The sequence below is a fragment of the Capsicum annuum genome, chromosome 12 (genome assembly GCF_002878395.1).
Source record: "Capsicum annuum cultivar UCD-10X-F1 chromosome 12, UCD10Xv1.1, whole genome shotgun sequence".
NCBI classification, from domain to species: Eukaryota; Viridiplantae; Streptophyta; class Magnoliopsida; order Solanales; family Solanaceae; genus Capsicum; species Capsicum annuum.
In genome coordinates, this window is record NC_061122.1 from 167,685,304 (window position 1) to 167,707,029 (window position 21,726).

Below are 21,726 nucleotides of genomic sequence, written 5' to 3' on the forward strand. Positions count from 1 at the left end.
ATGGGACCTAGTCTAACCATACTCATGCTGCTCGGATCTAGCCCTCTTGTTTTCCCTTACTCTTTCTCTTTCTTATCTTGTTCACCTTTATCTACTATGCATACATCATCAGTCTGGACAAATCCATATACCTGTTAAGCATAGAAGTCCTATACTCTTTCAGCATAAAACATGACACACCTATCCCGAGCTTGCTCATAGTAGTTTGGGGATCAGCAATCAAATCAGGAGCATACTTGGCTAACTGGTTGAACTTCAAGCAGTACTCCTTAACAGTTATAGATCCTTTTCTAAAGTTCATAAACTCATTTATCTTTAGTTCCCTCATGTCTAATGGGAAGAACTTGTCCAAGAATGCATCCTAGAATACCTACTATGTAATAGAGGCGGCATCTTCCCCTTTATTCTTCCTCTATGTAACAACCAAGTCATAAGAAATGTATTTAAGATGATAAGATGCCAGCTCTACACTCTCTTTCTTAGAAATTTGCATGACTTGGGTGATCTTCCTTATCTCTTCAAGATAGAACTAGGGGTGCTCACCAGCCTTAGACCCATAGAACTTTTGCAGATTTATCCGCATAAAATCACGGATCCTAGCAACAGCTAAGTTACCTCCTTACTGATGAAGAACTGTAACCTGGTTATTAGCCTAGAGATTTTTGGTGACTGCTTGGGCTAATGCCTAGAAGGCCACCCGAAACTCAGCTTGAGACACAGTGTCATTCAAGGGATCAACAGGCTGAGGTTTCTCATTATTGTTTTTGCAGGAATTCACTATTTGGGGAGTAATTTTTTGATATAACAGAGCATGAATTAATAGCTGACAGAGACACAACTATAAGCACGATAGATTCTGAATGAAAGAGGTGACTTTTTCCTTAAACATCTTGTAGCCTCTTAAATAGATATGGCATGCTACACATCGATGATTAAGACTCTACTTAACGTGGCTTGTCATACTTCCAAGGACTCATTAAACCTTAGGATCTGATAACAAGTTTATAATGCCCAAAATCTCATCCCAACACATCACATAGTGCTTAAGGCTACAAGTAGCCCTAAGCTAACCCTTTAAGCCTATTACTACTTCTAACACTTACTTTAGTATAAATAAGCTAAATAATGATACTTTATTGGGTCAACTATAATCTAAAATAACTAGAAATAATGTCTGAATAACAAAAATACTAATAATCTGGAACACAACTTCTACTGATAGTCTAATCTGACAAAGCCTCTACTACTCAAACTAAAGAGCCATTGGGACAGACCCCAATGACACCATTACCTAAAAGTAAAACTCAAAACACTGCAAAAATAGGAAAGCTACAAATATAGGTCCTCGAACCATGAGGACTCATTAACTATGGAATGTAGACAAAGGTTCTCGGGAATCACGATCACTGTTGAGATTGAGCACATGAACCTACATTATGAGACAATAGAGCACACAGACGTATATGTGGATCAGCACTTTGGGAATGTACTGAGTATATAGGGGTGTATGATTTTACATAAAACAATATCAATACTCTTTAATATAATCATGCATGCAAATAGGAATGACTCACATGGCTTTAATATGTCCAAAATATAAAACTCATAAATCATAAATAGTGAAACATGTAACACAATTCTCGAGAGTCATTATACTTATCTTTAAAATCTATATTCTCCTATTTTTCTCAGTACTTGAAGGCTAAAGGAAGCTTTAAACAATACTTTCAAACTCATGCTTTTATCTTGTGGAGAGTAAAACTTCCTTAAAACTTAAGGACTCAGAACTTTTAGGGACTTTTAACACTTGGGAACTCTAGAACTCTTTTAGACTTGGGACACTTAGAACTTGGGAGTTTCTTCTAACCGATATAAACCATGTGAGCTACATGGAGTCCAACGTCTTCTCCATATTGTGGAGAGCTATTCTATCCTTTCCATTGGAGTATAAACTCATCTTCAGTAATTACTATCTCTGCCATGGGCCCATAAATCTTGAAACTATGGTGGCATGTAGTTCTAGGTTATGAGACCTTGGAATCATACCCAACTCGGTGCTAAATACTACTCCCATACTCAGTTCAGAACTCTTAGGAAATCTACCTCAAATAACTTAAGGGTCTATAATAAAGACCAAAATATATTTCTAGTTTCTTTAAATCATACTCAACGTGGATGTCAACTCTATTATGATCGAAAGGCAAAATCTATCTCAATAATATCAAAGTACTCAATTCATGGGTGCTTATAGCTCAAAAGTTCATTAAATTGCAAATCTCAAGTAGGATTTAATAACCCATAATAAAATCTCAAATTAAGATTCATCAAAGTGCATACTAGATGTCATAAAGATTCATAAATCATATAGAAAATCTGAAATTTTCAACATTTTGCCTAAAAATCTCAACATACTCATGTACTTCAATTTTTATAACTTTGGAACCATTAAAATCGCAAGGAATAACAACATAGGGCATAAACCCATACTTCAATTTCATAGGAAAACATAGAAAATCATATATTCTTGTAAGTTAAACAACTTTTGCACACAAGGAAGAAAGAAGTGTCCTTGTTAAAACCCCATATACCTTAGATTGTGAAATCGAATGACCAAGCTTTCTTAAGACTCTTTTTGGAACTCTTGAGAGAGGGTTCTTGAAGCCTTTGACTTGGGAACCTTGAATCTTAACTCAATTTGTAAAATCTATGGTTAGTTCTTGAATTTTTTTAGACAAGGAATTTCATTTGTTCATGAGAAAGAAACCCTAGCTTTGAGATGCCTTTTGATGAACTGAAGTTATCTGGTTTGTTTGGGTATATTAAGATGTAAAATGGGTGGAAAAAGTCCTAAAAGTCAATTTCAAAAATGACTTAAAATCACTGAACAAATTATGCTATGGTGGGTGTGATGGTCCATCGCTGGGTCGATGGTCCATCGGTCCTGACCGTCGTACCTGGGCCATATTTAGACTTTCTGCCTTGCCTGCGATGGCTAGGTCGATAGTCCATCACTGGATCGAGGGTCCATCAGCCTTACTATCATGCCTAACTAGAATGAGGTCTCACCGTCTCATCTACTATGGTTTGGGAGATGGTCCGTCACTAGCTCGACGGTCCGTCGGACTTCTCTATCGCACATGAGCAATTTAGACTATTTTTTCTGTAATTTGGCCTTATATTTCTCTTCTGATATCAAATTTTTACAAAATGGGTATTTTTGGAAAGATAATTCAATTTCCTACACCATAAAAAGTCATTTTTAGGAAAAGTCTATATGATTTAAGTACTAATCTCTTTGAAAGTCATTTCTAAATCTTTTAGAGACAAAATAAGGATTCACTTGACATGTTGTAAAGGCTCAGACTATGAGGGAGCATTACTTAGTCTTACACATACCCTCACCATACTACATGTATGGTAAGTCGCATAATTAACAAAAAACTAAAAACTCAACAAATTTCCAAGGGCCAAAACCCAGGGTCTTTCAATTCTCCTCTACTTGGATCAATTCTCCTCCACGATTAAACCCCCAAATATCTCTACCCTTACCTTTAACCAAGTAAGAAAATAAAGATACCAAGGAATTCAATCTTTGGTCAACTAAGTTTGAAACCAAAGACATTATGAAGAACATATACCTTCTACACTAATTTTTGAAGCAAAAAATAGGAATGGATACTTGTACTCCAAGTCTACTTTAGCTTCCCATATAGCCACTTCCACCTTGTGTTTCCTCCATAGAAACTTTAATGTGGCAATATCCTTGGTCCACAATTGACAAACCTAATGATCCAAGATGTAAATTAGGACCTCCTCATAAGACAAAGAATAAAAAATACATGTATCCTTAATAGTTATGATTTGAGATGGATCACCCATACACTTTCTTAATAAAGAGACATGGAATTTCTAGTGAATGGAGCTTAAGCTAGAAGGAAACTCTAACTCATATAGAACATTGTCAACCCTCTTCAAAACCAAATATGGACCAACCTACCAGGGACTGAGCTTCCTCTTACTCCAAAACTGCATCACTCCCTTCATAGGAGAAACCTTTAAAAACACCTTATTCCCAACCTCAATCTCTAACTCTCTTTACCGCACACTCACATAGGACTTTTGGAAACTTTAGGTAGCTTTAAGTTTATCTAGAATAATCTTCACCATCTCCATGGCTTGGTAAACTAAATCTGGGACAAATATCTCTACCTTACTAACTTGAATCACCTAATAGGAGATCGACACCTCCTACCATACAAGGCTTCAAACGGAGCCATCCCAATAATAGAGTTAAAGATATTATTATAGGCAGACTCTATAAGAGGAAAATTCTCAACCCAAATACCACCATAATATATCATACAAGATATAAGCATGTATTTCAATGTTTAGACCATCCTTTCTACTTGCCTATCTTACTACGGGTGAAAAGAAGTGCTAAGACTCACCTTAGTCACTAAAACATTCAGAAATGGCAGCCAAAAGTAAGATAAAAATTGTGTACCACATTTCAAGATGAAAGAAACAGGTACTCCAAGCAATTTAACAATCTCATGGAGATTCAACCTTGCATAGTTCTCATCGATAAAGTTAGTCATTATTAGAAAAAAGGGAGATGACTTTGTCATCCTATCTATGATAACCCAAACCGAATCAAATTGATTCTAAGATTGAGGAAGACCGTTAAGAAAATCCTTGTTGATCACTTCGCACTTCCACATTGGAAACTCAATTTCCTTGTACAAATCTTTGAGCCTCATGTGCTCAACCTTTACTTGCTAACACACTAGGCGTATGGCTACAACATTTGCCATATTCTTCTTTATATTGTTCCACCAACACATCTCCTTAAGGTCATGATATATTTTTATTTAACCAGGATAAACAACATAGTGCAACTCATGCACCTTAGCTAAGTTCCTTTTTAACAAACCATCAATGGTGAGAACACATATTCTCTCTCAGTACCATAAAGTGTCGTCACCACTAAACTTAAAGGCCATAATGTTCTTCCCACTAACATCACCTTTGATCCTTATCAACACAGGATCTAACACTTGTTTCTGCTTAATCTCAACTTCAAGAGATGACTGCACCATTTTCTAAATGAGCACACCATCATCCTTAGAGTCTAATACATAAACTCCAAGGTAAGACAAATAATGAATATCATTCACCAACTTCCGCTTCTCTTTATCCACATGATCTGGACTCCTCGTGTATTACCTACTAAAAGCATCAGCAGCCACATTAGCTTTGCCTGAGGTAAAGGTCTTTCTGAGTAAACACATATTGCAGGCTCTTATGATCAGAAAAGACATCCACATGCACAATATAAAAATAGTGAAGCTAGATTTTCAACATAAACACCACAACTAACCATTCTATATCATGATTCGGATAATTCCTCTTATGCACTTTCGACTATCTAGAAGCATAAGCTATTACTTTTCCATACTATATCATAACACAACTAAGTACCATACGGGATGATACAGTAGACCATAAAACCATCAATACCTTCTAGAAAGGCCAAAATTAAAGCCAAAGTTAGCTTATCCTTCAGCTTTTTGAAACTACCCTCACAAGCATCAGACCACAAGAATTTTACCTTCTTCTAGGTTAATTTATTTATTGGGGAATCTATAGAAGAAAATCTCTCCACACACCTCGTGTAGTATCTAGCTAAACCCAAGAAGCTCTGAATGATGATTAGAGTCATGGGTCCAGGCCACTTCTCAAAAATTACAACTTTTCTGTGAATCCATCATGGTCTCTTTACTAGAAATGATATGACCTAGAAAAATTATAGTGTTCAACTAGAATTCACAGTTCAAAAATTTGGCATATAAATGGTGCTCTTTCAGGATATGCAACAAAATATAATGGTGACCCGCATGATTCACCTTACTCTTAGAGTACACCAAAATATCATCTATGAATATAATGATGAAGAAGTCCAGAAACTGATGGTAGACCCTATTAATAAAATCCATAAATATTGTTGAGGCATTGGTCAAACTAAACAATATCACTAATAACTCAAAATGCCCATACTAGGTATAGAAAGTAGTCTTAGGGATACTATCCTCCCTAATCTTTAACTGTTGATACACGAATAGAAGATCTATCTTGGAGAAAAATTTAGCACCCTGCAACTGATCAAACAAATCATTCATCCTTGAAATAGGATACTTATTATTTATGATCAAATTATTCAATTGTCGATAATCAATACACATCTAAAAGGAAGCATCCTTCTTAAGTATGAATAACACTGGTACAACCCATGGGGACATACTAGGATGGATAAATCCATTATCAAAAAGATTCTTTTATTGCTCATTAAGATCCTTCATTCTATACGGGGGAATAGAGATTGGACGAGTAGCCAGAACAAGATCAATCCTAAACTCAATCTTCCTATCAAAAGGAGCACTAGGAAGGTCATTAGGAAAGACCTTAGGAAATTCATTCACCACAGGGATAAAATATAAAGAAAGACCCTCCGAATTAGAATTTTTAACCTGGATTATATCATAGAGACACCCCTTAGAGATTAATATCCTATATCTAACATATGATATAAACTTCATATAGGAGCTAGGGAACCATCCTCCCACTCAATAAAAGGATTCTTATGAAAATTAAAGACAACTTTATATGTATGACAGTCTAGAGACACATAGCATCAGTGCAACCAATCCATATGCAATATGACATCAAAATCCACCATATCTAATTCACATAGATTTACCATAATTTCTTTACTACTAATAAATATAACACACCCCCCTTTTAGAAATCACAGAGTCACCTATTAGGGTAGAATTAAAAAAGGGTCTGAAACACACTCCAGACCAAAACTAAAATCCACATCCACAAATAGGGTCACACAAAATATAGTGGAACCCAGATAAAGTAAATGGTATATATCATGACAAAATAGTTTTAATATACCAATCACGACATCAGGTGATGCCTTAGACTTATGTCGAATAATGAGATAAAAAAGACATTTTTGACTAGTATTTAAGCTAGATGGTGCACCCTTTTGTGCCAAAGATAAAGATGAAGCGATAGGAATTTTGTTTTCCCCTAAATCAACCTTACCAATAGGATAGTTTCTAAGAATATGCCTTGACTAACCATAATAAAAGTACTTGTCCCTTCCTTCATCATAAAAACCCTAATACAAATAAGCATAAAAACTACAAGGAGGATATAATGGATCTAAATAAGCCCCACTAGCTTGACATTCGGCACCCTATTCCCTAAAGTTATCGACACCACAAAAATGCCTATCACCCAACGGCTTTGGGTAAGTAGCACTACCAATCGAGTAAGACCTAGAATTGCCCCCACTTCTTCTTAGATAACTTTCTACCATCCCTGCCACTCTGTTGTTAGAAATTTAAAATTTTTTCCTTATCTCTCACCTAACTCATCCTGCTTCTTCTTCTCTTCCTCAACTTGTTGCATGTACACCAACTACCTAGAGTATCCATGTCTTTTATCAACAAGGCAACTTTACTTTAAAAAATCATGTCTAGGGACAAACGAAAAGCAAACTTCCTTATCCTCATCCTCATCCTTATACCAGAAGCTAACTTTGGAGCATATCGTGATAGCTAGTTAAATTTCAAGGCATACTCATTGACTGAAATCCAACCTACTCAAGATTAATAAAATCTTCCACTTTTGTTTTCCTTGACTTTTGAGGAAAGAAGCAGTCCAAAAAAAAATTAGAAAAATTCTCCCATAAAGATGACTGATCATCGTCACCCTTTGACTTTTCATATTCCTCATACCATTGGTATTCAACTTCTTTAATCTAATAGGTGGCAAACTCCACAACCTCCAAATTTGTGGAAAGCATAACATGAAATATATTATCCATAAGATCCTCCTTAACCTTAATACCTATAAGATCAAAGGGTTCAACCTCATGAATTTTCTAAACCTTTTGGCCTCAAAAGATAGATTAACGAGTATACCACACTAAAAATAACTAGTTAACAACTATTCATATAGTTGGGCCTTACTGTTACTATTGTGAATTCTTTTGAGATACTTAAGTTAGACTATTTATGAGTCTCAATCATCTGACCTTTACTGGCTCTAAAGTTGTGGAGTATTCTCAATGATTCATATATGATATGGATAAGATTTTTTGAGTTATGCATGTTTCAAAATTTAGGAGTGTAGAATTTGTTGTATATTCATTGAAGGTTGTGGAATATCAATTATATCAGGAGTGGGATCAGTTTCTGGGTGATGATGAGGAGTTGGTATTATAGGATGAGTTCTCGTGTTACTTTCTAGATTATTTCTTTCCTCTAGAGTTAAGAACGGCTAAATATCTAGAGTTTATGAACTTAAGATAGGGTAGGATGCTATTGAAAGAGTATGATATAAAATTTCATCAGTTGTCTCATTATTCTCTTGAGCTAGTGTCTAGCATGAGGGGTAGGATAAAGAAGTTTTCTTTGGTTTTATCTTGGGACTTAGTTCTACAGTCAAAAGTTGCCTTACTAAAGAGAGATATCTCTAGGATAGTGGTGTATATGTAACAAGCTGAAGAAAAAGAAAAAGAAACAAGCTAAAATAGAGAAAGGCAATATAAGAGGTCTAGGTATTCTAAGTAAGGTAGAGGCCAGTATAATAGTGGTAGAGTTGGAAGGCAATGGCCAATGAAAAAGTTGGGTGATTATGGTTCTTATTCTATATCTAGTTCTCCATATACTAAGTTGTTCGGTGATCGCCGCATTAAGATCAATAGTGGATTTAAGGCACAAGGTTCCCAATCTCAGGCCAATGGGGCCTTTTCATCTCTATTATTTCCTCCTTACAGATTTTATGGTCAGTTACACTATGTTTTTGTGATGATGAGAGGAATAAGTTTTTCAGATATGGCTAGCCCGACCATATTAAGAGAACTGTTTCTTCAATAATGTTTATACTAGGCCTAATAAAGTCTTGATTGCTGCTTTTTTAGATCATACACCAAATAGTGCTACTTCTAGATTCGACATAAGACGTAATAATTTGTATGCTTTTTCCACTCATTAGGACTTTGAGACATCTCCTAATTTTTTTACTGGTATTCTAAAACTTTTCTTACATGATATAAATTATCTTCAAGATCTCGCGTCTACCCTTTCTTGTGTTGCCCATTATGTGGCTATTTACTTTGGTTTTGGTCCTGAGTTTATTCCTAATTCTTTTTCTATGTCTACCCTGGTGTGTTACTATTATGGATAAGAGAGTCTATAGGGGTTATGCGGTATCTATTGGTGATAAAGAGACATTGATAGATTTGATAGAGTTTGAGATATTAAATTTTGATGTAATCTTGGGATAGATGTGCTCCATTTGTACTATTCATTTGTTGATTATAGGACCCAAATGGTAAGTGTCTAATTCCCAAATTAATCAGTGATTGAGTAGAAAAGAAGTTCTCTAGTGCCTAAGTGAAGGCTCATCTCCTATGTAAGAGCTCGAAAGTTAATTTCCAAATGGTGTCTAGGTCACCTGGTTTGAGGGTCCTTTCTACTCATCTATCCCTATAGTTTTTGAGTTGCCCAAATATTTTCCAGATGATTATTCTGGTGTACTTCCCAATAGAGAAATACACTTTGGGATTGACCTTCTTCCTAAAACTCATCCTATCACTTTCCCTCCCTATATAATAACTCCAATTGAATTGAAAGAACTAAAGAAGCAATTGAATAATCTTTTTTATAAGGTTTTTATCCTCTCTAGTAATTCCCCATGGGGTGCTCTGGTACTCTTTTTGCATATAAAGTACAAGCCCCTTCAAATATGCATAGATTACCTCCAATCGAATGAGATAACAGTGAAGAATCAGTATCCTTTTATTAGGATTAGTGACCTTTTTGACTAGTTGTAGGGTGCATAGTACTTTTATAATATTGACCTTCAGTTGGGTTATCATTAGTTTAATTTTAGCGAGGTAGACATCCCTAATACTGTTTTTCAAATCTGATATGGTCATTTTGAGTTTTTTGTGATGTCATTTGGATTGAGTAATTCCCTAATGGTGTTTATAGATCTTATAAAGTGGGTTTTCTATTATTTTTTTAGATATTCATCATTTTGTTTATTGATGGCATCTTGGTTTATTCTAAGAGTAAAGGGGATTTTGTCAATCTACTCTACATAGTATTGTAGACCGTTAACGTTTGTATGCTAAATTTTCCAAGTATGAGTTATGGCTCAATATTGTTACTTTTATGGGTCATCTTGTTTCTAGTAAAGGGGTCATGGTGCATCCACAAAAAGTTGTGGTGGTTAAGAAGTGCCCTAGACCTACGAATCCAACCAATATTTAGAACTTCTAGGGTTTGAACTAATATTATAGGAAGTTTGTGTAGATTTTCTCTTCGATTGATACTTCATTTACTAAATTGACTAAAAATAATAGAAAGTTCTTATGGTCTGATGCTTGCGAGGGTATTTTTGAGAAGCTAAACGATAAATTGACTTTTGCTCCAATTTTTACCCTGCCCTAGTGTATTGATGATCTTATTGCTGATTTTGTGATGCATTCTGTGTGGGACTGGGTTGTGTCTTCATGTAGCATAGTAAGGTTGTGGTGTATGCTTCTAGGCAGTTTAAGGTTTATGAGATGAATTATTCGACTCATAATTTAAAGTTATTAGTTATGGTTTTCACCCAAAAGATTTGGTGTCATTATTTTTGAGGGATTTATATTGACATCTTCTCAGACCTGATAACGCTCAATCTACAGCTCTCGTGGGAGTGTAAAGCGGTCGTTAGCAAATATAGAACCCAACCTGGGTTGGGTATCGATCCCACAGAGAATAGCTTGGCCAACAAGCAAGAGAAATTACTAGACTTTTAGTGCAAGTCTCGTAGGAAAGGGGGGATTGTAGTATGTAACCAAAACAAGAATGTAAGAACTGAAAATAGCAAAATAAAGAGAGATTGTCACGTGTGTTGTAAACAATGAGAATTGAGGCGTTGGGGTTATGTCCACCTTCTGAGGTATACGTCTCTATTGGCTATGAGTGTGTAGAGTCTTGACATGTAATTGCTTATAGAGAATTGTAGTCGATGGTAAATCCAAGCGTCTCTCGACCTAAACAAGGACTATTTCACTTTAACTCTCTCGAGCTTAAAGCGTGACTAACGGTACGAATTCTCCAAGAAGTTAGTCCAGGTACGGCACTAGCTTTTTAATAGGAAAGGGTGTCCTACTACCTTGACATTATCTCTTTTCCAGACAAATAACTTTTCTCTCGAACAAGTCAGATGTTAGACTGGCGTTGGTCTATGCGTCTTCTTTTCTAGACAAATAACCTTTCTCTCGAACAGGTTAGATGTTAGAATGGCGTGTTCTTGTGTTTGAACCGCAAAGAATGTAGATTTAAGATGAAGAGAATAATGATATAAGCAATATACTTGTCTTGAACTCACAAACTCATAGCTATAGATAGTAACTCATTCGGCTTCCATAACCCCAACTAAGAGATTTAGTTACCCATGAATGCGAAGGATATCACGTTTTGCATGGTGGATGGCGTGAATAGTAGGTGTTTGGCGTGTGGTTTTAGTGATTCCGTAGCAAGTAACGATTCTCTTGTTGTGGAATTTAAGAGTAGAAGAATGAAGAATTGAGAATGGGTTGTAGGAAGATGTCTTAATTGTAAGGAGATGAATGAATTGTCAGAATGTCTCCCCCCCTCTCCTTCTTCTCCCCTTCTTTAAAATCTCTAACATGATAGGGTATTTATAATACTCCTATCCTACTCCTACTAAACTAATAAAATAAATAACCAAATCCTAATATACTAATGAAATCCTTGACCCAATTGTACTAGGGTAAGGTTACAAAATTATAATCCAAATAGAATGATGAAACACATAACCTAATTGCACTAGGTTAATGTATTATGGCAAAAATCCAGCTTTGTGTCTGTAAGTCCCAAAGTCTTCAGAAATGCTGTTTTAGCCCGGGACAGATTTTCCATGCAGCAGATTTAGTCCTTTATGCGTCCAGCTCCTTTCCATCTCGTTTGTGAGCTTTCTTTTGCGTCAAGTAAGCCATAAATTGCTGTATTTTGCATCATTTATACCTGAAACTTTCCTAATCACATTTGTTAGCTCATTTACAGGAAAAAGGACTAAAAGTGTACGAAATAGATAATTAGTTCTCGAAACTAGGCTAAAATATGGGCAAAATATATTGATATAGGCGCGTAATTTCGCCTATCATCAAGACCACCAAAGTTTCTACCATATTTTCACCCAAAAGGAGTTGAATCTCAGGTCGAGGAGAGGAGATTGCTTGAGTTTCTTAAGAACTATGACATAATTCTTTATTATATTCCGGGTAAAACTAATATGGTTTTTAATGCTCTTAGTAGGTTTAATAGAGAGAGCTTGTCTCATATTATTAAGGAGAAGTGAGGGTTTGTATTGGATAGTCACCATTTGGCCAATCTTCGAGTTTATCTTTTGGACTCTAAGGATGGTAGTGTAATTGTTCAATAGGTTGATAAGTCCTCTCTGGGTGCTCAGTTGAAGAAGACGTAGGTTTTGGATCATATTCTGATGAGAATCAAGGATGATATAAGTCACCATAAGATGTTAGATGTTTAGATTGGTGGTGATGGCATATTGAGGTACCAAGGCAGACTGTGTTTCTAATATTGATGGGCTACGAAAGAGTATCATGGTTGAGGTAGATGAGTCAAGGTACACTACTCATCCGTGTTTTCCAAAGATGTACTATGATTTAAAAGAGATCTATTGGTGGAAAAGCATGAAGTGGGATTTGGAAAATTTTGTGACCAAGAGTATTATGTGTCAGCAAGTAAAGGTCGAGAACTTGAGGACTAGTGGTTTGTCTCAAAATATTGAGTTTTCTATGTGGAAGTGGGAAGTGATCAATATGGATTTCGTTACTGGTCTTCCACGGTCTTACCATCAATTTGATTCGACTTGGGTCATCATGAATAGAGTAACTAAGTCTGCCCACTTCTTGCTAGTTAAGAATATTTATTCTAAAGAGGATTATGCCAAGCTCTTCCTTTGGGGGATCATAAAGTTGCAAGGTATGCCTATCTCTCTTATATTTAATGGTGGTACGTAGTTCTCTTCTCATTTTTGGCATTTTTAAAAAGGTTTGGAGACTAAAGTGAACCTTAGCACTACTTTTCACCCACAAATGGATGGTCAAACAGAGATAATGATTTAGACTTTAGAAGATATGCTATGGTCTTGTATGCTTGATTTTTGTGGTAGCTGGGTTGATCATTAGATTTTTATATAGATTGTGCATAATAATAGTTTTCACTCTAGTGTTGGTATGGATCCTTTCAAGGCCCTTTATGGTAAGAGGTGCAGGTCTCCTATTGGGTAGTTTTAGGTTGCTGAGAATAGGTTATTCGGACCCAAGTTGATTCCCCAAACCATGGAAAAGGTCAAGGTAATTTGGGATAGACTTATGGCTGCCTAAAGTCACTAAAATTCCTATACAAATATGAGGCGTAGGGATTAGGAGTTTAATATGGATGATTTGATGTTTTTGAAGGTATCTCCAATGAAAGGAGTGATGTTTTTTGGAATGAAGGGGAAGCTCAATCCCTAATATATTTGTTCCTTGCGTGTTTTAAGGTGAGTTTGACATGTAACTTATCAGTTGGAGTTGTCATCTTGGTTGGGTTCTATTCATCTATTTTTTCATGTTTCAATATTGAAGAAGTGTGTGGGTGATCATTCCTTGGTTATTCCTTTGGAGAGTGTTGGTGTTTTGGATTCCTTGTCTTATGAGGAATTCTCGATCATGACTTTGGAAAAGTGTGTCCATCATTTGAGAACTAACTAAGGATATGGCTTCGGTGAAAGTTTTATGGAGGAATAATAAGGCCAAAGAAGCTACTTGGGAAGCCAAGGAGGACATGAAGTCCAAATATCCATTCTTATTTTTTGCTTTGGATAATTGTGCTTTAGGTATGTGAATTCCCTAACATCTTTGTTTTTTGTCTTTGTTAATGGTAAGCATGGTTGTGATCTATGTTAAATCATGCTAATGAACACCTTGACTCATCATTCTAGGACGAATGATCCTAAGAGGGAGAATAAAACACCTATATTTTGGTCCTTGAAAATCCCTTGATCAATGAGCTTCCTATCCAGACTACAATACTCCCTACGAGTTATGGGGTGTCATTATGGGTCATAGGACCCTAATTGTAGCCTGACTAGTATATATTGGCCTCGTTTCTATTATGATTATTATTGGCTCCTAATGAGTTGTAAAGACACTATATGAGTCGTGTAGTCCCATCCATATCCAAACCAGTGCGATGCCTAAATGTTCTGTCTTATCTACAATTTAATAAAACTAGTTGTAATGTCTAAGTATGAATCATATGGTAAGAATTGTAGCCAACCAGTGTAGGTGACCATGGATGTTTCCAAGACTATGATCTGTACCCATGACTTAAAACCCCATTAGGGTATCCTTATCACTCTAAAGCAAATCAATATAACTTCCAACCTCTCTCAAATCCCCAAAGATAGAAACACTTAGGGTTTCTAAGAAGTTTTTTAGTTAGGGCTCTCAAGGTTGATTTGTCTCCAAAGTTGTGACACTTTCAGGCATGTAGCTCTTCCCCAAATCATATTTTGTGAAAAGAATGTGTTTTAAATTGTTTAATTGTATGGATTTGAATGTTGGTTTTTACCTGGGTTTAGGGTTTTGGAAATGGATGATTCTTGAATTGTTTTCCCTGGTGTGCATGAGTTGTTTATGCTTTGAATTGAATATTTTTAAGATAGTAGGGTGTATGGGTATGGTAATTGGAAAAGGGGTCGAGTCAATACCCCAAATTAACGTTTTGAACTCGGAAATTAATTTTGAACAATTGTATTCCCTCAACCCACTTGTGTAAATGGTTTTGAATTGTGGAATTGTTTCTTAGTTTTAAATGGTTTTGAATTGTGGAATTGTTTCTTATTTTTACTTACTCACCCATACTATTGCATTGAACACATGGTTAAATAATTAAAATGGATTTCAATGGCCTTGTTGGCTATGTTTTGATTTAATGAACAAAAAGGGTTGAGGCATTCCTCCAATTTGATTTGGTAAATTAAATAAGGTTGAGGCATTCCTCCAATTTGATTTGGTAAATTAAATAAGGTTGAGGCATTCCTCCAATGTAATTTAATAAGTGAAGGGGGTCGAGGCATTCCCCTAAGTTAATTGAATTGTAATTGCATGATTATGAGCTTGTAAGCTAAATGGTATGATGATACCTGTGGTGCGACTTGATGTATAATTCCTTGGTTAATTAATTGGTTATGTGAAATTTATTTTAATTAGGCTTAGTGGGGGTTATGTAGCTAAGCCGTGAAGGTGTGGGTCTTGAATGAATTATAATGGAAACTCACATTTTTTGACGTGAGGGTTGATCATAATGATTGTGTGCATGGTTTACACAATTGATATATTTGTTTATATAGGATTAACATGGGGTTGGGCTATTCCCTATTCTTCCTCCATACCTTCAGTTCGTGTGGCTATCATGTACTAGAACCCTTTCAGCAGGGGGAGCTGAACCCATATAGCCCATGGGTACCTTTTTATTATGATTGAGCTACATAGTCCAGGATAATTTTTTACTATCATGTTAGACCTTGTTCCCTACCCCAACATCGATTATATATATGTATGCATGTACGTGAACATGTACAACAAGTTTGAAAATAAATGTTTGACTGGTATTATTTTACCCTTATCTTGAGTTCCATGCTAGTGCTCACCCTACTAACCGTCTCCAGATATAGTATCCCCTCACAATGCAGGGTGCGAAGGCACTTCTACTTTTCCTATGCCATGATTGGTGATCTTAGAGTCAATCATTGTGGCGAAGTGGTGAGCTTCCATTCTCTTAAATACTAGATCATTCCATCGGTTTTTCTTTTCATAAATTAGAATTGAAGGCTTCACATTTTCATTGTCATTTGTCAGGGTCGTGGGCATGTCCCTACATAGGTTATTTTCTGGTATAGAGGCTTTGTGGATATTACTATGGATTGGTTATTGTTGATGAATCTCTTAAATGTCGTTGAACTTATTATTTTCCATCTTATTATATGGTTTGAATTTAGCCATTGTTAGGTGTGTTATTTTTTGTTTGGCTAAGAGGGTGGCCTCTGGTCTTCGGTGGACTTGAGATACCCGTTATGGCCAGTCTCTGTTTTGGATCGTGAATGTTATCAACTAAGGGAATGGGTTATTTGTTCTCCATGGTTACCTTGTTCAACTGGCGATAATTAATGCATATTTTAAGGGAACCATCTTTCTTATGCATGAATAGAACTGAAGCACCCCACAAATAAACACTAAGCCTGATGAAACCCTTATCTAAAACATCCTTCAATTATTCTTTTGACTCTCTTAGTTTAATTGGAGCACCTATATATGGGTGAATATATATAGGCTATAGATCAGGATAGATTCCTATCCTAAAATCTATCTCTCTATTAAGAGGAACACTAGGAAGATCATCTGGATAGACTTTAAAGAACATATTAACTATCAGGACCAACTGAATTGAAGGGGTCTAAATACGAAAAACCTCAACCCAAACTAAATATTTGATACAACCATTGGAAATCAATTTTATAGACTTAAGCTGAGAAGTGACATAACCTTTAGGAACGACTGGACTACGTTCCCATTCTAAGATGGGTTTATTTGGAAATTGAAATTTCACAATTTGTGTTCTATAATCAATTGAAGCACAACATGAGTACAATCAGTCCATGCCTGAAAATTCCATCCAAATCTACAATTTCTAACTCTATTATATCAGATGTGATATACCTATAAAGAATGGACATGGCACAATTACAATAGATTTATTTAGCTAAAATAGACTGACCAACTGGAGTGGAAAAAGAGACAGGCTCAAATAGTTGGTAAGGACTAATTTAGAAATTCATAGCAACATAAAGAGTCATGAGAGGCAAGGTAGCTCCCAGATCTAGAAAATCATATATACTAGAGAAACCATTAAACAAATCAGTAAGGACATCAAGGGAACTCTTCTAATCCTAATTATTTGATAAAGCATGGAAATAGTTATGACAACTATCGGGATTCTATAAAATTAACTTTCTGATAACCATGACTTGCCAAAGATTATGTAGTAGTCTATCTTTATTTTTCTCCATTTAACTACCTATCCAAAGGACAAAATCTTAGATTATGACCCTATTATCCATATCAAAAATACTTACCCATACTTAAGAGGCACTAACCTAGATGGAGTTTCCTACACATATTGAAAAAAAGGTATAAAGGTCCCTTAGCAATACTGCCGTAAGGACTTGAATCTCTAAATCTCTGATAATTTCTAAACCTAGGAAATGGTGCATTGCCTAAAGATGGGGATGATCTAAATGAATTATTATGGAATAAATACTCACTCTTAATTCCGACCCTATGGTGATAGTACCCACGGTTGCCTATCTAGACTTTTTAATTTTGAAACTCTTCCATCTCCTTTAAATTATCCTTATGACTTATTGGACATGAATCATAAGCTGAGAAATGTACATATCTATCAACATCATTGCTTACCCTCCTTAATTAAAAGTTAAGACATCCATAAATGAACAATCTCGTTATATCTAAAGCATATAAGACCATACTCATTTGCACTTACGGAACACTATTTTGAATCAAAAAACTCTCTCACCTTAGATTCTCTAAACTCTTAGCCAAAGAAATTCCCTAACAAAGTGTATTGCATCCTCTCCTCGGACTTCTCCCTACTACTTTTATCATAAGCACATAATTTTTTTAGTTGATACGAAACAGGATAAACTTTTTATACATATGAAAAATGCATAACCCAAAGAATTGTTTGAATAAAATCAAGGAAATTCTTTGGATCGTCACAAAAATTTAACCTAAAGAACAATAGAGTATTCAATCTAAGAAAGTCACGGACCATAAAAGCAACTTAAGAATTCAGATTGGTTGGGGCTAGATGATTATTATTAGTATCTACTATCTATGTCAACATATGAATGGCATTTACTAAATCAACATTAATATCAATGTTTGGAAGTTGAATGGCATAACCATAACCCCACTATGTAATTGATGGCATACATGGAATTTTATTTGTAGAATTTTGCCCAAGTAAATAGGTCTTATTCCTAGTTTGAATAGTGTTCTGAGAAGATACATGAGTGAACTCAACTCCAGTACAAACACTGTTCCTGTGACTACTAGTTCTTTTTGGAAGCATGATCTGTAACACGTAGAAAGCCTGAGTTAAAAGAAAAATAGAGAGTTAAACTCTATCACACAAATTAGATCATATAAGAAAGAAAATATTCCTTCTTGCCCTATATCTTACTAATTATAAATGTGACTCACATCACAACCATAAGTGGCTTCAACTATACATGGTTCATAAACACCCTTGGACACTTCAATCTATTGCTCTGACCGAAGTTTGTCATGATACCAGTCTACATCCTAATTGTCTAATTACTCACTAATTGTCTAGTGGGAACCTTTGCATAATATATTTATAGTGTAATATAATAAAGAAACTGATTTAAAACCTAGACAATCATAGTGGGCTAAATCATAAAAACAATAATCCTTCATTATGATATGACTAGAATGAATGGAAGAACGTCACTGCTAAATATTGTCTATTTTGTGAAACCTCTACTGCTAATATAAAACCTTAATAAGACAAAGACCCATAATATTTATTGAATCAAAGTCGAAGAGAAAAATTAAATAATGCTAAAGACTCTCCAGACCTCATGAATAATAGAAGCACTCATTGATTAATTAGATATTAGGTGTTGTCAAATGTCTAGCAGCAAACTTTAAGCTTGTGTATGTGGATATATATCACATACAAAATACATTGCATGATATAATAAATAATTTTAAAAGTATTGGTATGTGAGTATGCATGTATACATACATATATACACATATATATAAGCTGAAAAATTAATTATGAATACTTTTATAGAATAACTTAAAATAGTTTAAACTTGAGAAGTAAAATCATCATAAATAAGGAAGTTATTAAAGTTGTTCATGAGTGTTTATAAATAGCAATTTTATAAAGTAATGTAATTTGGGGGGGGGGGGGTAATAATAGATAAACACCATGAGAGGTCATGACGTCCAACGTCTTACACCCACATTGGAAAGGTTGTTCTGACCTACCAAAGTATAAAACCATGTATGTAAGAATCCTGAAATCATTCCTTAAAGGTAAAAATATTTGGCGACAACATAGTTATAGAGCTTGAATTATTTGAAATCCTGTTCTCTAAGTACTAAATAATTCTCCCAAATATACTTATGCTTATATCATATCATGTGACATATCTAGATATCAAAAATATGCACAAATCATAATGGACATATCTAAATTTCATAACATTCATAAATATTATTTTTGTGAGTTAAGATTCATATCATATCTTAAATCATATGTTGAAAACCATGTAACAAAAAGCATATCTCTTTAATATAGAGTTCATAGTTCATAAATACACCTTAAAGCATGAGTTTTGACGCAAAGATCATAATATAGGTGGAAATCATAAGTTCATAAATAAACATTGTTCAGAGAAATTAAGTAAAGCATGTAAAGAATCAAACTTTAGTAAATTGAGAATAAATCGTAGATTTTAATCATATATCATAAATATTGAAAGTACTTGGACATGAGGGTGAAAGAAAACCATCACTAAACCTTGCGTACTTAAACAAAGACAAACACTTGACAAGATTAACTTGATGAACTTGTTTGATTAGGAACCCTAGCTTGTTGATATTACCTTATTATTGTTATGGAATTATTCTATACTTGATTTTGAGAATTTAAAGTACGAGTAGACTATAGGATTTCATATTTATAGATTATGATGATCAAAATATCATTGGAAAGAGTAAAATACAAGAAAAAGATAAATTTACCCTAAAGGAGACATTGATTAAATTTTAAGTGCAACATACCACAACTCATTCCATGAGTCGTGGTCCATAGTATTATAGTGACTAGAAGTTTCCAACTTCTAAATCACTTCTCTAATTTTAAATTTATGACACGTAGGCTTATATGTATGATTTTTTTTATGACTAGTGGTTTTGTTGTAATTTTGTCAGGCCTCTAAGCATAGACCACGAGCCAAGGTATTCATTTTATGACTAGTGGTTTTGAAGAAATTTTGTTAGGCATCTTATCTTATACCTTGAGCCAAGTTATGACTCGTACCTTACCTTGCAACTCATTCAAAGAGTCCTACTGGTCTAGGACTTTAAGTCTCAAAAATTGAGTTTGATACTGAACATTGAGTATCCGTAGGTTCAAAATTCATGGTGTTACAGATATGTATATTGTTTCTTCAAACTTATCTCTAATAAATCAATATAGTACTGATCTAGATGTTGTATCATGGATGACAAATTTCCAAAAGTATCACCGAATTTATTTTTCACCTTTGACGTATGATGGTTAAAGTTTCAAACTTTTAGATCTATAAATATGAGACCAAACAAAATATTTATCCATATTAGATAGCTTCCTCTTTGCTTAATTGGCTAGGTTGTGCCAATTAATAGACCTACAATTTGCTAAAACTTTTTAGTTTTAAAAGATACGAATAATATGTAGGATTTATACCATCATGTTAATTCCTTGTCAGCTTTTAAAAAAGAATGCACATCCAGATTTCAAACTTTGGTCCTACTTTATCTAGCCCAATCCAACTTTTCTTGAAAAAACAAATAAGGGTTTGAGATATACCTTTACCACCCTTCATAATTCGTAAGACCCAAATATAGTATGCTGTTTTCCTACTAAATACCTTGTTTATTTTCATTTATCATTTATAGACTATCTCATATACTGCCCATCATATTTTGTAGGACCAAAATATAGTGTGTTATTTTCCTATAAACTCTTTTGTTTGTTTTCATTTGTCTTATGTTCACAATATTTACACTATCCCATATACTCTTTATTGTTTTATATCATGCACGTATATAATCTTCAGTACTAGAAAAAATATATACTACAGACGTTTGTATGTATACTAACACTTAGATGCCTTATATGGACCCTATAACCCTATGTAAATTATTTCTTACACTATATACACCATATATTTTATTTATAATAAACCATTATTTTACCTCTTAAGTTCAATAAACAATTTGCCAACTCTTTTAATATACTTTATTAACTTATCATTTTCTTCATCTTTTTTTAACAGGTAAAGTAAAATAAGTAAGACTCTTCTCATTCAATTAATCATAGTTTATAGAATTGTCCTTGGATATATTTTAAGGGGTGCTTAGAACTTAGTAGTGGAATAAGTAAATTTCTTACCTAAAATCTCAATGATTTTGCTGATTCACAAAATTTATATTTTAAAATGATAGATGTTATAATTTATCATAAAATTAGGTGGTGATTAAATGTTTCTAAACAAGCCATAATTATGAACTATTTTTGAACAGTTCAAAATGAAGTTCAAATGTAAGAGGTAGATAAGAAAGCCTTATGAGTGCCCCTGCATTCACTTTTACTCATTCACTATGAATTTTTACTTCATTTAAGAAAGAGTGAAGTATCAAAAAATCAACTTAAACTATCTTATTTTTTCGAGTTT